The 12,581-nt window shown below is 43.7% G+C and overlaps 1 protein-coding gene across 8 annotated transcripts in view; it reads left to right on the top strand.

Annotated features, from left to right (window-relative positions):
- Positions 1-12,581, top strand: part of Bcas3 (BCAS3 microtubule associated cell migration factor) — a 502,165-nt gene that overhangs the window by 293,777 nt on the left and 195,807 nt on the right. The gene's annotated exons all lie outside the window — the stretch shown is intronic.

Here is a 12,581-nt window from a genome sequence, read left to right on the forward strand (position 1 = left end):
ATACATCTCAGCTGTGGCCCTTGAGCGAGAGCACTAACGTGGGTCACATCTAGACCATCCACTTTCACCTGCACTTATAGCGTGCCACTGAAAATGACAGTGACGACAAACACTGCTGTTGCTACTAGTTTCTCCTCTCTCTAACTTTTACACTGCCACTTTTTTTTAAAAAGTGGCCTGGGCTGGAGAGATGGCTCAGTGGTTAGGAGCACTCACTGGCCGCTCTTCCAAAGGTCCTGAGTTCAATTCCCAGCAACCACATGGTAGCTCACAACCATCTGTAATGAGATCTGGTGCCCTCTTCTGGCCTGCAAGTATACATGTAGGCAGAACACTGTATACATAATAAATAAATACATCTTTTAAAAAGTGGTGGTGGTGGTGGCGGCGCACCCCTTTAATACCAGTGCTCGGGAGGCAGAGGCAGGCGGATCTCTGAGTTCAAGCTCAGCCTATTTTACAGAGCAAGTTCCACTTTGTATGCACCTCCTTATGGCCTCTGCAGACCTACTGTTCAGCACCTGTGGATGCAGAGCTCATGGCCTGGACCACAGGACTCTTTTTTTTTTCCCCCCTTGAAGGCAAGGAACTCTTTCTGTACAAAGTGTGGCGAGTACCAGCCTCACAAGAGACTTAATAGAACAAGGTCAGAGGTTCTGTGGAATTATGATATACTGTAGCGGGTTCTAAAACCAGGAAGAAGATGGTGCTGCCACCTGCATGTCTGTAAGAATGCTGGCCATGACACCATATGAACAATAGATGACAGGAGAGGTGAAAGGCAGGCCATCCTTCTAAGCTTTGCTGGCCTTGTCAGGGTCACACCCTGAGGGAGCCACTCTTACAGCGCCACATCCTCAGTCCCCCTCCCCCACCCCATCTGTTTAAATTCTCAAAGACAATAAAAGGTTGAAGTTATCTTTCAGAAAAAAGGTAGGAAGCCGGAACCTCCCCAACGCTGTGAGCCCTTTCCCAGCATCCTGACCCCCTACATAGTAGTGATACAGTTAGCCCAACTGAAGCAAAGACCTGCAGCCTCACAAGATGGAGACCTTCTTCTTAAGGGGAACATTTGCTGCTGAACTGATTTTGTTGTTGTTGCTTGTTAATACCACCTGGGCTTGATAGCAGATTATATCTTTCCTCTTTCATTTTTAAAAACACCTTCTTGAAGGATGTGTGTGGATACTCCAAAATCCCAGCATTTGGGAGGCTGAAGCAGGAGGATTACAAGTTCTAGGCTAGCCTAGGCTACATAGACTAAATGAAATAAAACACCTCTGTATTTCTGTACTGGGGCCCAATTTTCTTGAGCTCCTGGCTTCCCAGCCCAGAAAGAACTGTCGGTGTTTTCTCTGTCCTGCTGTTGATTAGCAAACCCTCTCCTCCCGCTGTGTCTCACAAAGAAGAGGCCTCCCCTCCTGCCACCACTGCCTTCCCTGAGAAGCCCAGGGAATCAGGGAAGTAGGGTTTCTCCTAAGGAACCACAGCTCCAGCCCCACCCGTCTGGGAGTCTGGGAGGGCATCACTGCTACCTTTCTTTGTTCGAGGTTCATAGGCAAGTCTACTTTCTCTCTCTGTTTTCTTAGTTTTTTGTTTTTGTTTTAAACTGGACAGTACATGCCTTTAATCAATCCCAGCACTTAGATGCAGAGGCAGGTAGATCTCTGTGAGGCCAGCCTGGTCTACAGAGTGAGTTCCCTGACACTCAAGGATGCATAGAGAAACCCTGTCTGGAAAAACAAACAGAATTTTTTTCTTTTGACGTTTACTTATTTGTCTCTCCAAGTGCTATGGGGGAGCACTTGGGTTGAGGTGCAGTTATGTTGAGGACAGCTTGCACAAATTGGTTCTCTCCTTCTACCCTGTGGATTCTGGGGATTGAACTCGGATCATCAGGTTGTAAGACTTGACCACAAGCACTTTACCTGCTAAGCCAGCTTGCCTGCCCTTCCTGCTGTTTTAACCATTGCTTTTATTCTGAGCCTCAGAGGTGGGGAGGTGGCTCAGTGTGCTTGGATGTTGCTGTCCCCATCACCACCCCACCCCACCCCTCACACCCCGCTGATCTTGCTAGCTTCACCAAACCCCAGTGTTAACAGCAATTCCTGTTTATTCCGCTTAGAGATGGCAGCTTGCTCCTTCTAAATGGAGTAGCCTCTGTTTACCATAATCAAAACTGCAGCCCAGAAGATCCCTGAAATGCATTCTCTCCACCATTTACCCTCTGTGTTCCCCTCACAATAACATTGTTGCCCCGGGCTAGCCTCGAACTCTCAACACCGCCCACCCGCCAGCTTGGCCCCCCCAGCACTGGGATTCCTGGCATTTGGGCCTTTCCAGTGTTTGCGCTGCTTTCCTTCCTCCTTTTCCTTGTTCAGTTCACGTTCCTAAACATCACGGTCAACTCGAGACCAGCTCATCAGCTTTCATAATAAATTGTTGGTGTGGTGATGTCAGGGGCTCATTTTCCATTTACAGGCAGAATCTGCTACTATTTTCCAGGGAAATAAGCAACCAACAACAAACCCGGACAGTCCCTGTTCTCAAAATCGCCACTGTCCACACCTCATTGTTGGCCTGTGAGTGCCGAGAAGCTAAGGGGCTGCTCACTTCCCGGGCACCCGGCCCCCCTGGCCCCCCACATACTTGTCACACTGCCGCATGCAGCATGCAGTCTTTTTGTCTTTCGTTTTGTTTTGAGACAACTGGACCTTAGCTGGAAAAAAGGAAGGAAGCTAAGAAGGAAGGGAGCGAAAAGAGAGAAGAGAAATGCAGTGTTGCGGACGGAGGTTGAGCTGAGATCGGAACAACGGACTAAATGTTGGGAAAGCTGCCTGAAGCACACCACATTGATCTTTGGGAAAACCCAAGGAGTTGTTGTTGTTGTTGTTTTTAAACCAATACCTACGATTTGATTTACATAGTTATAGAATAAAACTGCCACCCCAGGCTTCCATTCACTTTTGTTGTCTTCCCCACCCCTCCCCCACTTTGAGAAGGACTCCCTGTGTAGCCCAGGTTGGCCTTGAACTCCTGGCAAGTGCTAGGACTATAGATCTGAGACAAGATGCTTGCTGGCTTTCTTGTAACCCCCTCACGCCCCAGACAGGGTTTCTCTATGTGACAGTCCTGGCTGTCCTGGAACTTGCTTTGTAGATCAGGCTGGCCTCAAACTCACAGAGGTCCGTCTGCCTCTTCGTCCTGAGTGCTGGGATTAAAAGAATGTACTACCACTGCCCACCTTCTTATTCTTAAATTATTAAAGCATGACCTCAGCTGACTACTGAAATATTCTTATTTAATGTGTTCAAGATAAAAAGATAAAAGTGATTGTGTCATAAATGCAGGCACTGGCGTGAAATACGTTTTCATCTTGGGGGTGTTGATGTTGAGCCATCATTTTGACGTGGTGCGTGGGTTTTTTGCTTATTAGTTTCATTTGCTTTGGCTTTTAGCTTGAAAAGACAAAAGAATTCATTTCAGAAGAATGTCCTTTGCATTGTCTTTCTGACCTCGAAAAGTGATGTATAAACGATACAGAGGATTTTTAATAAGACATTAAAGAACAGACAAGTCATTTGTGGGATGCCTTCAGCAAACTCACATTACTATATGATGAGAGAGAGAGAGAGAGAGAGAGAGAGAGAGAGAGAGAGAGAGAGAGAGAGAGAGAGAACATCTGTCCATGCCAAAGCATGTATTCAACTTTAGCAAAGAGTGAAAAATTAATAACTATTTGTCTCAACTTAAAGTTTAGCAAAGGTTCTCAGAGCCACTGGACAGGGGTCTACTCAGATGCTGTGTCTCTTGGAAAACTTAACCCGGAGCAGTAACTATCCCCTGGGCTTTGGTGCCACTGTGAAGTATTTGCGCTTCTTTTTGATTTATTGTTTGATGAAGAAGGAGGGGAGCATTTGTATTCAGAAATGGATACTTCACACTTAAATCCTGGTTTTTCCTCATTGAACCGAAGCTTAAGCCGCAGGTTAAAGCAGTTGGGGGGGGGGGGGCGGGAGGGGGGAGGTGGGGAGCTACTGAGAAAGGGTGATGTTTAGTTTGAATCTCACCCTCGACTTGCCACCCAAGGCTGGATTTTCACATGTGCCCCGAAGCAAACCTCCCTGGTATTCGTCAGTAAGCAGGGGGAGATATTGGCTCTCGGATAACAGGCATTTGGTGAACTGGCGACAGTCAGGCAAGCGAGAATGTTCAAATGGCCTCGGCTCTTTCCAGCTTCATTATGTCAGGCTGGCAGATCACATACGGCATTATGGAAATGAGCAAATGAAAACCATATTGATCTGCATTGAGAACAAATGTAAAAAAGGTGGTCTCGGGGAGGCGCAGGGAAGAGGAATGCTTTCCTGGTCAACCTGATAGGCCCTTGTTAAGACCTTTTAATCATTTATTAACGTACCCTCCTCCTTCCCTCTCCACTCCGATTACCTCAGCCACAGAGCATCCTGCACCATTTATCTTTTAATGTTTCCTTTATTTAATTTATTTTTAAGCTCTAACTTATACTCTTATTTCAAAATCGAGTTTTACTTTTCATGGGATTGTTTTAAGTGACTTAAATGACTTTTCCCAACAAGCTCACCAGGCATTCAGAGGAGGAAAAGCATTTTCGGAGCCTCACCTATCAGCAAATCATTTACTTGGTGTGTACCACAGCCAAAAGCAGAGAGACACAGTCAGCCAGACACATTTTTTAAAAAAAGCGAGAGACGAAGAAAGAAAAAAGAAAACTAGAGTTGTTACTACGTCGAATTCTCTGATTAAGGTTTCAGTCAGTGTTACTAATTTTAGTCTTCTATCCAGTGGCTGGAATTTAACCTGGTAAAATTACTTCCTGCCAAAACCTGGAGTCGCCTGTTCTTCTTCCTTTTCTTTTTCATTCTGTGGCATCAGGGAAAAGGAGGCATCCCTCCTGTCGTGTTTCCTCAGGGTTAGACTTTTTGGTGTGTAGACACAAGGAGAAAGGAAAGCCTTGGCTCCTGGAGGCCGCCTTCCTGGACTTCCCACCGGTGGTGGCACCCCTGGTGGCAGCTCCTTTCCCAAGCCCCTCCCACAGTCCTCCCTCTCTAGCTCCCACCTCCCACCTATTTTTATGTCCAGGTTCAGCATTTGGGAAGATATTATTGCAGGAGCTGGGTTTTTTTTTTTGTTTTTTTTTTTTTTTCCTGCAACTGTATCTTTTGTAGTTGATGGGGGATCTGGAGGTGCGAAGCCTTGGGGTATTAGTAGGCAGATAATGGATTGTTTCTTCCCTTCATTGGGGCATATATAATTTTTATAGGCTCATGTGCATGGAAGAATCTGGACTGAGGATATAGGTTAATCTCACGACCTGCCATACAAAAAAAATCGGTGATAGATCACTTCACAAAGTATGAAGAAATAGTTTCTGCAGCATCCATCCGACTGTAACAGCACACACACATTTAGCATTGAATTCTGAAGTAGTTATTCATAGCAGGACAACAAACATGTCCATCTCTGGCTGCTGTGGCAATCAGATCATTGAGCGTTGTCTTTGCTCTGGACTCCATTTGGGATTGATTATTTTTAACTCTGCCTTCCTCTTCCTTTGCTTTTCTGGTGCATCTTGTAGGGAGGGGGATATCTATGATTGATTTGGGTATGAAACGATGCCCAATGTGGAGCTCTGATTGAATTCTAAATAGAATTCAAGATTTTATTTCATTTTGGCTCTCCCCGGAGACTCCCCAGATCTCCTCAGTAATACATCTGAAACAAATCCATAGATGAAACCTGGGCTCCCTCCTGTCCTCTGTAGCGCACTCGGCGGCTGCTAAGTGCTTTTCTCTAGACTCGCCTCACTATCCCATGTTCTTTTCTGGGCGCCACATCAAACAGTGTATGAATTACAAGAGTGCTCTGTGGAGGACCTGCTGTCCTTGTTTGCTGCTGAAGAGCAGGACATGAAACAGTGAGTGGACTGTGCAAAAAAACAAAACAAAACAAAAAACCTCTCCCTCCCTATCTCTTTTCACTTTTCCCTCTCATTCTCTCTCCCTCCCTCCCTCTCTTTCCCTCCCTCCATCCATCCCTCCATCCCCCATTCCCAATGGGAGTGTTGTTTATAGAGCATTATAATTTATAACTGAAGAGAGTGGATTTAATTTCAGTGGAGAGGCTCGCCAGCAGGGCGCCAGCCTGCAATCATATGAATCAGCAAGCTGCAAACTCTATTGAATGGAAAGTATTATCGCTGGCCACAAACGGACACTGTTTCTCCTAAACAACTCCCTTGGTGCAGGAAGACCTTGTCTTCATTCATCTATTTTACATATCTACTTCTGTTTTAATTTTGCCATTTCCTAAAAGTGTGTTCTCTTTAGATTGCAACTTTTCTCTAACTACCTTATTTCCTGACCCAGCATTAGAAACTGCTCTTGTATATTTCTGACTGATTTGATATCTCTCCTGTACTGACTCTTTACTGTGTGTGACTTGACTTTTCCATTTACTTCTCCTTCCTGCATACAGCTCCTTTTTTCTTTTTTAATGGGAGCTGTTAAACATGCAAATGAGTCTATGATATTCCATTAGCATTAATACTGTAAAATGCTAGTCAGTTTCAATCACCTACACTTTTATTTAATCATGGATATTTTGTTTATCCACTTGATTTATTTTTTTTTAACATCTATGAGAATATTTGTTTCATTGTCTCACAGACATCTGGGAGATGATTTCTCATCCTTTGCAGAACCCACCAAATGTCTCATCACGTTACTGCGTATACCTTTGTGCCACGGTTTGCCTAAGGGTTTCAGTCAGGATGTTTCAGAGTGTGTGCACGCCTTTCTGTGGTTGATATTTGTTTTTTGATTTAACCCACCATCGACCGCTATAATGTAGTTAAACTAAATCTCTGAGTCATTTTTAAATCAAATTAGACTTAGCAGGGCTGCTACCCTTTCCAGAGTGTTTTTCTGAATTCGTGGAGCTGATAAAGTTGTTGGGAATTTAGGAAGTGCATCTTTGAGATTAGGCAGATCACATTAATATTATATCAAATATCAGGTTATCTGCAACCAGACTTCTAAATAAATTTCAGCGCTCGTGTCTTCACAAGGAAATTCAAGTCACACAAAGAGCCAGTGACCTGACCCTGGTATTTGTTTGAAGAGGGACCACAGTACATGGAGCGGGAAAGGCTTTTTAAAACAGGAGTCCTGTGTAGATGGCAGAAGCCAGCCTTAGCCTGCTCAAAACGAGGACCTTATGCTTTTAGAAAACACAAGCAAATACACATATACACAAATACAAAAGGCAGGAAATGACCAGATTCTGAGTTCAAATATTTCATGTGAAGTTCATATTTGTTGTCCGAAGTGCATCCCTCTTGTGTAATAGAAGGAATTCATACATCAGCTGGTACTTTTTTGTATATTTTTGTTGCCGTAATCTTTCCATTTCACGTACAAGCCTAGGAATTTATATATTCATAATTTTTGCCCTTTAAAGCCTATGAATAGTCTTCTGTTATATCTAGGAATGTTTTTTTTCTTTACCCTTTGATTACTCAATAAGAATTACACATAGGAACAGAAAATCAATATGTTTACCTCTGCTCATTTTCAAAATTAAATGTTGCTGTGGTCTGATATCAGAGAGGCTATACCTGCTGTCAGCTTTGAGAGATTGTATTTGGTTTATTTTTAAATTGCTTCTACGGGTGGGAGGTACTCTGAACAAAAATTAATCATCAACAAAAGTGAAATTTACATTACACACATACAAGAAATAATGCATGAAACAAGAAGTCAGTTTCCGGGGAGGTTTCAAGGGACCATCTGCCTGATGCTTTTATTCTGACTTTCAAAGCCGTGGTGAGTAAACCCACACATTGTGAATACCTGTCCAGTGAATTGTTAAAATTGTAGAAACTACAGGCCAGTCTGTTGGGTAAATAGTAACCCAGAGACTAGAGAGTGAAGGCTCGTGCTTTCTGACACCCCTGAAGAAGTGTGGGGTGAGTGTGGGTTGACGCTTGCTGGGGTGGAGGGTAGCCCACCCCACCCAGCACTAAGGCCGCTGGCTCGCTGGCTCGCTGCAGAGCCTCTTCCGGTCTCATCCTGTCGCTTCTCAGAGGCTTCCCAGGGAGGCCCTCCGTGTTTGCACGTGCGCCGTGTGTTCCTTGTTTTATGTTTTGCTTATTTTATTTTGCCCTAAAACATGCCCCCTTTCTACCTGAAAAGCATCGTACTGTTCCAGACCAGTGTGGTTCATTCGTGTCTCATTCTGAATAATTCCCAGTTTCAAAATAAAAAAAACTGCTGTAAGAACTCTCAAAACTTAATCCTAGAACAGATCACTTCTGTTGACTTGTTTGTTTCTGTAAATGAGTGCCCATGATTTAAATTTGCCCAATTGAGAGGTTCTATGCAATAGAAGTAAAAGGAAGTATGTTCTTGTTATCTTTAAGTAAAAAAAAAAAAAGATTAATATGAAATCATCTATAAATACATTTATGCAAAATCTCTCTATTAGTAGAATCAGAGATTTCATTTAAGTGTAGGAAAATGACTATTTTGCTTTTTATTATCTAAAGCTGTTTTTTATTTTGTTTTTGCATGTTTCCATGATCTGACTTCTTAGCATATTTTCTTCTTTCTTAATCAGAAAACTATTATAAGGAATATTCTGAGTAGATTTTTTAAAAGGAATTTTAGGTGACCTTTTAAAAGCCCCTGCCTTAGTCACAGAGCAACTGTGTCCCAGTTAAGGCCTGGCATGTGCTCACTGTGTATAACCTGGTGTCTGCAAGCACTGCTTTGGGGAAAACTAGCTGTAGCTTCATGGCAGACACTTATGTCTCCCTCCCTGCTGCTGTGCCCACACGACCTGCCTGGCAGCTTCCCTGTGTGATCGACTTGGCTTTGACTGAGAGCAGTGCACTACACCATTTGCTTTCATTTCTAAATATCACAAAAGTTTTATTGGCCATTCACTAGAGCCTTTTCTTTTTTCTATTTTTTTTTTTTTTTTTTTGCCTTAGGCTGAGGGTTTACCAGTGTTTCAGACATCTAAGCCTCCAAAATATAGACATTAAAAAGGGCCTTACTACTGACTCTTGAAGATAACACTGGGATCACTCCAGTTAAAACTGTGACCTTGAAGGGGGCTTTGGTGGGAAGGACCTTCCTGGTGTCTGCTTTTCTCACTCTTGGAGCTTTGATGTGTTCCCGCAGCTGATAGAAATGGAGGGTGGAGTGTCTGAGAGAGGTGGCTGCCTGGCAGCCACAGATTAAAATACTTCTGACCCACAGAAGTCACCAAGTGCCCATATTTCTTCATTTAACGTAATTAATACCTTGTATTTCCACTGACTTTGATAAAGTGGCCTTCCTCTCCCTCCCCATCACCCCCTCCCCTCTGTCTACTTGGACCGCTGCAGCTGCTGAGGGACAGCAAGGAGAGTTTGGAAGAGTTAACATCAGAAGTCTCAATCAGGCGGCTGCCTGGCAGGAAGCTTCCGACAGACCGCATTCAAATGGATGTTATTTCACATTTGGAATCTCTACCTCTGCAGACAGGCTGCAGTCTCAGCCATACCAAACACTGGGCTCTGGCTGCCCTGTCAATCCTCCGTTTGTTATAAATGTATAATTACAGGAAATACATGAAAAGTGTTAAACATTTCTTATCAAATATTGTTTCAAGAGAGGTTATAGTTGCATTTGGAGTTTAGAAAAAGTCCTGGGGTGGCTTTTGATCACGTTACAAGGTCCACTTGTTGCATTTAATCTAAAACAGTTGTCCTCCTTTCGTTACCACAGACCATAGTATTTTCCAGTTTATTCTTTAAAAGGCAGAGGCAGCAGCAGCACAGAGTGTGCCTATGGGTTTAAACAACAGTTGCTTGATCATTTGATCTGAGCGTTTGTCTTTCTCTCCTCTCCTCTCCTCTCCTCTCCTCTCCTCTCCTCTCCTCTCCTCTCCTCTCCTCCCCTTTCCTTTCTCTTTTCCTTTCCTTTCTTTTCTTTCTTTCTGTTTTGCTCCAGTATGTGCAGTTCTGAATGGGAAGGTAGATGATGTCCCCAGTAGTAATAATAGTTCAGAGGGCCACCTGGGAAGGTGGTGTCTGCAGAGGGCGAGGGTGTGGCGGCTTGGTGGCCAGCCACACTCCACCACTCCTGCAAATCCAGTTTCACGGTGCCTGAGTTGCTCTCTGGCTGGTTGAACTCATCCTCCCCAGCTGATATTTAACTAGTCACTTGTGCTGGGAACCATCAGTTCCACCTTCTCTGGCTAGACAAAGATGAGCAGTGTGGTCCTGTGACGGGCAGAATTCAATTACATTACTCTCCCAGAAGGAGAAAGGCACACATTTGATTTCATAACTAAATTTATCCTCACTACTAAGAAACCCGAAATTTGTGTTTGGTAGCCAGCTTAATGCAGAGCTATTTACATTTATGGACTGGCTGTAAGTTGATTGAGCATGAAGTTAGATCTACATGCAGACAGTTTTACCATCCTAAATGAAACTTACTTCCTGGTTCTGTACCATTTCTCATCATGCTTAGGTAAAACTGGAAGCTCCTATTGGAAATGGACCTGGTCATGTGACTGAAAGGCATACAGAACCATGCCTGGTGCAGGGGACATGGACACTTCTTTTGGGATGGGAAGCCCTTCCAAGAGAGTAGAAACACTTTCAAGAGAGGCAGCTCAGAAATGGCATTTTAAGTACACTTGCCAGGAAGGTTTCTTTTATCCCCAACAAATGAAGAGTTGAGATGCTTTTGCCTTCACAGAAGACAGGAAAGACAGACAGGCACTCTGTTTCTTCTGTGGAGCTGTCCTGACAGACTGTTTATGACTTTTCCCATGCTGCAGGTGACCAGGGTCATACCAGTAATAGACCTTATTGTCACAGTTCAGTGGGTTTTTTTTTTGACTCTGCATTTATTTTAGCAGACTTCTGATAGCATTTTGCAGCTTTCAGCTTTTTGTGTTGGAAAGACAAATAATAAGTAAACCAGTCCAGGGCTCTGCTTCCTTGTGCAACTAACTCGGTGTCCCAGTGCCCTCCCTGGGGAGGAGCAGAGAAGCCGCTCCTGGTGGGTTGCCAGAGCAGAGGGTGCGCTTTGTGTTCATAATGCCTTCCCTTCCTTGTTATGTAGGACATCAGCAGATCTAAGGAGCACGAGGATTGTTCCTTGTGTAGACAGGAGCCTATCCTCAAGTATTATGCATCCTTCTCTGAGTTTAGTCACATCCCAGACATGGCAGTGCCCAGAGTGGTTTTTCCACACTCAGTGTTTCCATTGTGGGAGTGAATCACTGTAGCACACATGGTAAATAGTATTCAATAGAACATTTTCTTCTACACTGAAATTTACTAGGGATTCCTCAGCTATTGGGGAAGGGGTAACTTCTGTACTCCTAACACTTGAAAGTATGGCCACAAACTTAAGTTTGAAGGCATAACTGCAGATTATCCAATATAAAACTTTTCTGAGTTTTCAATTAAGATTATTTAATTTACAGTCCTTTTAAGAGTGGAGTTTAAGGAGTGGTGATAATCTGTTTATTCAGGTTCAAAAAAAATCGAAAAAAATTAATTGTTGTCTCTATATTGTCACACAGTGAATCCAGTGACAAAATAGGAAAGCATCAATTTTGATGAATTTGTACTACTTAAAACAAAGCTATAAAAGTGCCATGAAGTCACATGCATGAGTAATCTGAGACATCAGGATGTCAAAGTGCCATCTACATCCCTGAAGAGGTGTTGGGTGATACTCAGTATGGGTTTGTATTAAGGATGGTTCATAATCTTCTTGTTTCTTGTGTAGTAGCCACAAAAAATAGATAAGATGCACCTTGATTAATAAGAATGTCTGTTAGGCCCACTGTGATGGCATGTTCCTTTAATCTCAGCACTTGTAAGTAAAAACAGCCTGGTCTACATAGCGAGTTCCAGGCCAGCCAGGGCTACACAATAAGACCCTATTGAAGGGAGGGAGGGAGGGAGGGAGGGAGGGAGGGAGGGAGGGAGGGAGGGAGGGAGGGAGGGAGGAAGGGAGGAAGGAAGGAAGGAAGGAAGGAAGGAAGGAAGGAAGGAAGGAAGGAAGGAAGGAAGGAAGAAGTCATGGTTAGAGTAGTTTCATGGTCCATTGTGAGGAACTGAACCTAAACCCTGTGTGTTTAGATGGAAAGGCCATATCCCTACTTGGTTCTCTATGGTGGTGTCTGAGCTGGGCTGCCTGGGGAATGTATGCAGTAATTGTTCCCACCCTTTAGGGTCTTAGTCCCCTTAGGCTGGTTCCTACATGTACCTGGCATGTTTCAAAGTTAGTCCTGTTAGAAACAAATGTGCTTAAGTTAGAATCTTCTCTCCCAGAGAAAAGTTATAGCCTCTGGGATCCAAGGAATTAGACGAATTCACCTAATAAGCCAAGATCCTTTCCACAATATTATTTAGTGCCCACCACTATTGAGCATAGCCACTCAGGACATTTGCATGAAGGAACTCATAGAGGCAGAAAATGCATTGGATAGATGAGTAAACTGAGATTGAGAGATGTTACATAACT

The sequence above is a fragment of the Peromyscus maniculatus genome, chromosome 8, assembly GCF_049852395.1.
Source record: "Peromyscus maniculatus bairdii isolate BWxNUB_F1_BW_parent chromosome 8, HU_Pman_BW_mat_3.1, whole genome shotgun sequence".
In the NCBI taxonomy this organism is placed as follows: Eukaryota; Metazoa; Chordata; class Mammalia; order Rodentia; family Cricetidae; genus Peromyscus; species Peromyscus maniculatus.